Source organism: Panicum virgatum, chromosome 8K (genome assembly GCF_016808335.1).
Source record: "Panicum virgatum strain AP13 chromosome 8K, P.virgatum_v5, whole genome shotgun sequence".
Classification (NCBI taxonomy): Eukaryota; Viridiplantae; Streptophyta; class Magnoliopsida; order Poales; family Poaceae; genus Panicum; species Panicum virgatum.
Genome location: NC_053143.1, coordinates 32,792,952 through 32,800,861, shown reverse-complemented (window position 1 = coordinate 32,800,861; position 7,910 = coordinate 32,792,952).

Sequence of the window (7,910 nt, the reverse complement as noted above, 5' to 3'; positions counted from 1 at the left end):
TTGGATTAGAGTCGACAGTGATAGGGTTGGCCATCACCTCCAGTTCGAGCCACGACCTGGCGGTGATGATCAGAAATCACCGCCAATTTAAGCCACGAACCGGTGGTGATGACTAGGTATTACCTCCTGTTTGAGCCATGAACTGGCGATAATATACTTTAAAAAACTCCATAAAAATTTATAATGCCTAGCTTCTTTCTTCTCATCCCTAGCAGATTTATATTGGCCTTGGTCATTTACAATGATGGTGCGTTTGGTTGGACACTCTCTTATAATATGACCATGACTTTCTGCTCTAGAAGGCTTTAATGTGGATGATGATGCTGCAGGTTTGCTCTTCTTACTTTGAGCACCCAATTCTTTGCTACTAAAAGCACCATGAGCACGAGAGTGTAGCCCACTACTTAAGTTGGTGATTGTACCTCAATTTGCATTGGCTCTTGGTGTAAGTTTACTTCCACTTGGAGTACCCATGGTATTGAATGTACATCCTCTATTGCTCTTCATGTTTTGCTACAATTGATGTTCAACTTTGCTTGCATGATGTACAAACTCAATAAAATTGTGGTACTGATGATGAATATTACAATATAAACTAGACATGAATCTTCCAATTGATTACTCTACATTTTCTAATACATTAGCCCTTATCAATTATCATTGCCTTCTCCATCTCTTTGTAACACTCATGAACAAAGAGATTTCCTTGCTTCAAGTTCTATAGTTTGTCTAAAATATCACTACGATAATGTTCAGCTACAAATCTTGCTCTCATTTCTCTTTTCATGAAGATAATGCTTAGGTACACCTTGCCCAGCTTCTTCTATATCACTAAGCATTTGCTTCCACCAAAGTAGAGCATAATCATCAAACTCAAGTGCAGCCATTGCTATCATCTTCTCTTAAAAGTAATTATGCAAGCGAAAAAGCTTGTCATCCTTCATCTCCGATGTGAGACAATCTTCAGGATCAGATCCTACATCAAACATGGGAATGGTTAATTTTAACTTGCCAAACCTCTCCTAATTGAGCTGGTTACATACATATTGCCTCGGTGACGTCGATCATCATTTTGGGCATTTTCCACCTCTTCTTCTTCATACTCATCTTCAGATTCAGCATAGTCATTACCTCTATGTCCAAATTCCTCTTCCATGACCACCTCCATTTCCACACACAGGTTTCCTAGCATGGGCAGCAGTTTGCTCTCGGCATTCTTGCTGCTCTCTTGAAGATGAGCAGCAACTTCTTCATCAATTTCATTTATTTTATTTCCATGGATTCTTGCACTTCGTAGAACACGATGAAAGTTTTGTAGTAGAGTCATATTTGCTTGCAATATTGTGACAACCTATCCTTTTTCTCCTCCATGCTTTGCCTCATCTCATTGAGTTGTGCCATGGTAACACAATCCTCAATGTCAGGTAATCCGTACTTCATCCTATGTGGTTAATTAGTGAGAACAAATAGCAATTATATGTGAAACAAAAAATATGTGGACCCCACAACCTCACCATCTCTTACCTACCAAAGCTCTTATGTTCCCCAAAAAGTCACAGAAATAATCTATGTGGTAGAAAAAAGTAGTGACAATTGAGTGAATACAAGACCAGCAAACCGTATACGATGGGTTTTATGTGGAGCTTCGAAATGAGTGATACACAAGGGGCAATCTAAATATTGTTGTTGTAAAGCTAAGTAGCAATCCAAACTAGAGAACAATGTGTAGTCCTGATCACAAGATATGGAAGATGTAACTGATGCAACACACACGCAAAATGAATTTCAGACTTGATCCAAACTATGGTAGGGATGGATGTTCACATGGAATCTCCTAGAAAAAAATTCAATAAAAGATAGAAAATTGGTTACACAGCTCAATATGAAGATTCAGCACTTGTGCAAACCAAAAATCTGATTCTTCTCCTTTCTTTTCCAACTATATCAACACTATTTTTTTGCTGCAACTTTTCTTTTTTTTGACTCTTTCCTTTTTAATACTAAGACAAAATCAGATATGGTACTTGCACAAATTAAAGGCTAAAAGCACATGCAACAACTGCTATGTTGATATGATAAAAGTTTGCACAAAGGATAGAATTGGTTTACTCTTTCTTTTTGTGGGTATTTTCAAAGATATGAAAGGTATAAAAGGACATATTTTTTATGACATTGCTATGAAATAAAAAGTCTATGACTTATTTTTTTAGATCTATGGTGGATAGGACAAAGACAAAAATATATATAGCCACGGTTAAAGAATCTTACCATGGCAATGCAGCTCTTGATACCAAAAGGTGAGACTCGGTCCTGATAGCCCAATTCTCAGTAAAGATAACTAGATGCATGTAGCCGGATAACCAGTGCAACCTGACGATACGCACAAGAAGGATTTGTCCAATCACACACGGAAGAACCAACCTACGCAGCCTGAGCTCGAAGTAGCAAGAGCACGGATTGGGTGTAGATGAAGCAGCCGCTTATGTTTTCATAAAGGGGAATTAGAGGAGCAAAAGAAATCACAAGACTAAAATTATATGAAATTCAAATGGTCAGTGTGATGTCATGTGCAAATATATATGAAAATAATAATTTCATGATTCAAAAAATAACTTATTTTGGTACATTAATGATAATAGGGAGCCTAAAATGCTCGTATGACTTTATTGTATGTTGTTGTTGGGTTTCATTTGGTGCTAGGGATGAAAGAGTTATTTCCGCCACCTTGTCAAACTAACGGAAGAGCCAAGATCCAAAACAAAATTTATTTTTGGACTAAATAAGCAAGTTCAATCGAAAAGGGGTCAAGAAACTAAGCTGAACTTTTGTTAGGGCCAAGAAACTAATTTACTCATATTATTTTGGATTCATAATATCTCGTGCAACAATGTATTCTCAATAAATTATATGAGACCTGTGCACAACAAGTGTTTCGCTGTATCAGATCGAAGCAACAACTCATACCTCATGATAATGACAGCTTTAGTCAATTCATCTTTTTTATTTGTTTTTCTATAATCTAGAATTTAAATATTTTTTACAATAAAATATAAAATTATTTTTAGAGGCGGATGATGTCGTTACTAGTACTCAATTTTTATGTTTTAGCCATTTTCCTTAATGATGTGTTTCCTAGATCTATGAATGTGAGAGAAGAAGATTTGATTTGTTTCCTATATTTACAAATGCGTGATAGTTTTTTTTCCAAAATTTAGTAGGACAAGAATAAGTTAGGTTTTAATTTTGTTAGTGCACATAACATAAAATAGAAGTATATGTATATTCTAAGACTAAAATGAATTTTTTGGAACAAAATAGAAAATCATTTTTAGGAGTGGGTGGAGGCGGCATCCGCCTCCCTAAAATGTATTTACAGGGTGTACATGTTACCCGCTCATGTAAATAGCTATTTGTAGCTGTGAAGAGCAGAAGCGGGAACCATACCCACCACTACAAATGCTGTTTTACACGCCCCTAAAAATATTTTTTTAGTAGTGAATCTAACTTCTACTTAATACCATTCACCTAATAAATTAAATGCTCTTATGAAGCATTGACAATAAGGATTACTATTGTGTGCACATTACCACTAGAGGTGGTAAAGGGCTTTAAAATTTTGTCTACATAATTTAAGGGCTGGCTAAAAAGAGCTGGGTTTATATTCTATATATTTTTGAGCTAAGAATATATAAGGCCGAGTTGGATTGTGCAGGTGTCATTAGGGGGAGTAAATGGGGAGCGACGTGATTCACCCTTGGTAACGATTTAGTAGTATAGATTTCAAATTTTGAAGAATTCAACAGGTGTACTTGAAACCTAAATTATGATGTTACTCATTATATTAATTAATATTAATATAACTGGTCTTACAAAATTAATATTATTAGTTGTATTACAAAATTTATATATCATTGATATCATTGAAATATATTATCATTAGTCATTAGTCATAGAAACAACTTCTAGTGTAAAAACTATTAGATCGTAGGGGAAGCTATTTTAAAATAGTTTCAAGACGGTTAATAAATCAATATACTTATTATAGCCTTGACCATCCAAGTAGGCCAAATGAAATTGAATCGCGCCGTGCAAAGTGCTGGCCACCTCAGCTCCAACTTTTACTTCCACGACTTGTTGATAGCTCCAAGCAGCGGCCAATACAAGGTGTCTAGGTGGTTCCGATCCGATCCGGTGTGCATGGTGCTCGGGACCCTTGATGCTCAACTGCTATAATACGGCCATAGGGGTTGGGGTACTCTACATATAGACCTTTTTTTTTGCGATGACTCTACAAATAGACCTGACACCATTATAACGGTACTCATAAGATTCAGTCAAATTTACAGGTAGATTGGCTTGGAAATGGAAGATTTGGGGAAGAACAAGTTTGGGGGGAAAATTCAAGGCAATTCAATATTTCAACCCCAGTTTCTACACTCGCCAACGGGTCACGGCTCGCAGGCCGGAATATTGAAAGACATGGGCGAACGGCCCAGATAGACTTTCCGGGCTCACTCCTTGGCTACGCTGTAGTACTTGAGCCCATGACAACCATGTTCGCCGCCTCCCTACAAAACCCTATCAGCCGTCGCCTTCCCGGATCCACCCAGGCGGCCAGGCTCCGTGGCGGCGACGCAGGCAGGCACGCAGCACACCGCCGGTTCCAGCCAAAGGGCGCCGATCCCCGCACACCTGCTGGTAAGAAGCTGGCCTCGTGTCTCGGGCGGAGATGGTGCTGGAGTTCTCACAGCCGTTGTCAAAGACTCAAAGCTGATCTGATCTCTATCGTTGCCTCGTTGGTGCACAGGTCGGCGGCCATCGTTCGTGAGCCTCACCGGACGAGGTCACCACGGCAACAGCCGCGCCGCATCGATCGTCCGGCCCTCCTCTGGGGCCGGGCCGGCGGCATGGACGGTGCGCGATCCATCGTCCTTTTTCTGCCTTTCTTGTTTTTATCTTTTCGAATGCAGCAACGAACTACCTTAGCCGCCGTGTGTTAACGCGGGGTGATTTCATTTGCCTGCTGTTATAGGCCATCAAGAACAAGATCATGCTACTTCGTGCTCGAGGACATGTTCACCTACGTGGAGGACGCTCGCGCTGCCGTGGCTTCGATCTCAACCTGGTGGGTGCGTGTGTCGGTGGATGATTGGTGCTCTATCTGTTCAGTTATAATAACCAGATGTTGATTTTTATTCCCCTTTTGCTAGGGAGCTAGGCCATGCAGATTTCGAGATTAATGGCTTGTGTTCTTGTGTTTATTTGTAGATGCCGAACAGTAGTACATGCCCTGTATCGCTTTAGACAACACTCGAGCCATTCAATTCCGTCGAGAAGCTCCATCCACGTAAGTCAACATCACCAACGCCGCTGATGGTCTTCATCTGGCCAACCATCTCTCTCGCATATCTCTGTTGCTTAATTTGGTTTAGATGGCGATTTTAGAAGCCATTCTCCCGCAGGCATATTGGATAACTCAGGCGTGTTTGTAGGACTGAACATTGCTTAGTACTTACTTAACCAGGATCTAGCACCTAAATATCGTAAGCACAACTTAAACAACATGATTAAGGACTAAGAATTTGATCGGAAGTAATCACATTTGTGGATCCGGTCATATTGGTTGGTGACTCGGTCGTTGGAGTCGTTCTGAGTGTGGTAGAGAAGGACATAGATCTCCTCATCATTCGACCCTCCACCTCCATTACTCGGGGACGGCGATGGCGTGTTGGTGAGGGCTGATAGACACTTTGGATCACACAATATACAGATCAAGCAGGATTTCTTTTATCTTTTCTCTTCACTAGCAGAGATATACGTGCCACAGGTACGTATTTAATTTTTTTTCCATCAAGCAATGATGTTATTTATTTCCTTCAAAAAACAATACATATCTTTCCTTTCCTTCCATAAATAATTATATCAATTATTATCCTTCCAAAATAAATAATGCTGCGAATTATGGGTGAATGCATGTGGAAAGGAAAGTAAAAGTACGTGTTAAAGGAAAGTTATATGCGGGTATAAGAGGTGGGTATAGTAAATTGCTGGTGTAATAAGTATTGAGATTTTGGTGGGAAATATTGATGAAACCAATCTCCCCCTCTCTTTCGTCAAACCTTTTGGACTGACAAATGGGGCCTCCATGAGGGGTACGGTGGGCCTAATCTTGGTGAAAAAGAGTTTCAGTTGTTTCAACTTGTTATAGATTGATGAGTACAAAAAAGGCTCCTAGATCTAGAACAGAGAGGAAGAAGAGAGTACACAGAGAGGGAGAGGGAGAGTGAGAGACCATCACCACCAGTGCTCGAGCTCGAGGTGCATGCCAATTCTCGTTCGTTGATGGAGATCTGCGCTAGGGCAGTGGCGAGTGTCGCAGCGGCCTCACGGTCGTGGCGGCGTAGTCGTGGACGGCGGCGCCAATGGTGGCGGCTTCCTGTTGCCTCTACGCACCCTCGGATCGGACGGACTAGGGTTTTTTGGTGGTTCTGGTGGCGCACGGCGAACCTCATGCTGTGTGCCGCCGGCCCCCACCTCTCTTTATAGTGCAGCACAACGGGGCCCACCAATAATGAGCTGGGTTGGGCGCCCCCATCATGGCACGGATCAAGAGCCCAATAGGCCGGTGAAGAGATCAACCTAACATTCTCCCCCTTGATCTCACTTTATACTTTTAACTTTATACTTTAACCTAAACTCTTTGCCTTTAATTGTTCCATCACAGATTAGTGTATAGAGCATGCTTCATCGTCACGGTCTATGACCGATAGACTTAACAGCTACTACACACATCACTGTTTTGAAACAATTCTTCAACTTTTGGGCTCTTTATTATTCAGGAATCACAGGCTTTCTCTTAAACCCATGACGGCTATGTGTTCCATAAACACATTGGGTGGTAAGCCTTTAGTGAGCGGATCCGCAAGCATTTTCTTTGTACTTATAAGCTCAAGAGTAATATTATGATTCGGGATTTTCTCTTTCACAACATAAAACTTTATGTCAATGTGTTTGGCAGCACCACTTGACTTATTGTTGTGAGCATAAAACACTGCTGGCTCATTGTCACAGTACATTCTGAGTGGTCTTTGAATGTTGTCTACCACTCTTAAATCGGGTATGAATTTCTTTAACCATTCAACCTGCCCCGAGGACTCATAACATGTAACAAACTCAGCATACATCATCGACGATGCAGATATAGTTTGTTTGGAGCTTTTCCATGATATAGCTCCCCTTGCGAGAGTAAACACATAACCGGACGTGGACTTTCGGTCATCTACGTCTCCCGCAAAATCTTCATCTGAATACCCTTCTATCTCTAGGGAATCAGATCTATTATACGTTAGCATGAGGCCTTCTGTGCCTTGCACATAACACAAAGCTGCTCCTCCTCCTCCTCATGTTCAACAGTGGGTTCAGGGGGCTCTTGAAGGACAGATTCCGAACCTTCACTCATTGTTGGCATGGGCAGAATCACAACAGGATCTGGCACCGTAACATTTGGAACTCTCGGTGCAGCATCAATAGGTAGTGATAAAAATGGCACTTGAATCATTGGAGTGGGCACATACACCCGCTTCTCCTCAAGGTCAATTTCTCTAGGTACCATGCCCCCCCTCATCATTTCATCTTCAAGGAAGACGGCGTGTCTCGTTTCTACAAACTTTGTATGTCTGCCTGGACAATAGAAACGAAACCCTTTTGATCCTTCAGGATAGCCAATGAAATGATAGCTTACTGTTTTGGAGTCCAGTTTCCCAATATTTGGGTTAAAAATCTTAGCCTCAGCTGGGCACCCCCACACCCGTAAGTGGTTCAGTGAGGATACTCTTCCTATCCAGAGCTCGTACGGTGTTTTGGGCACCAACTTGCTTGGAACTCTGATGAGTATATGGATGACGGTTTGT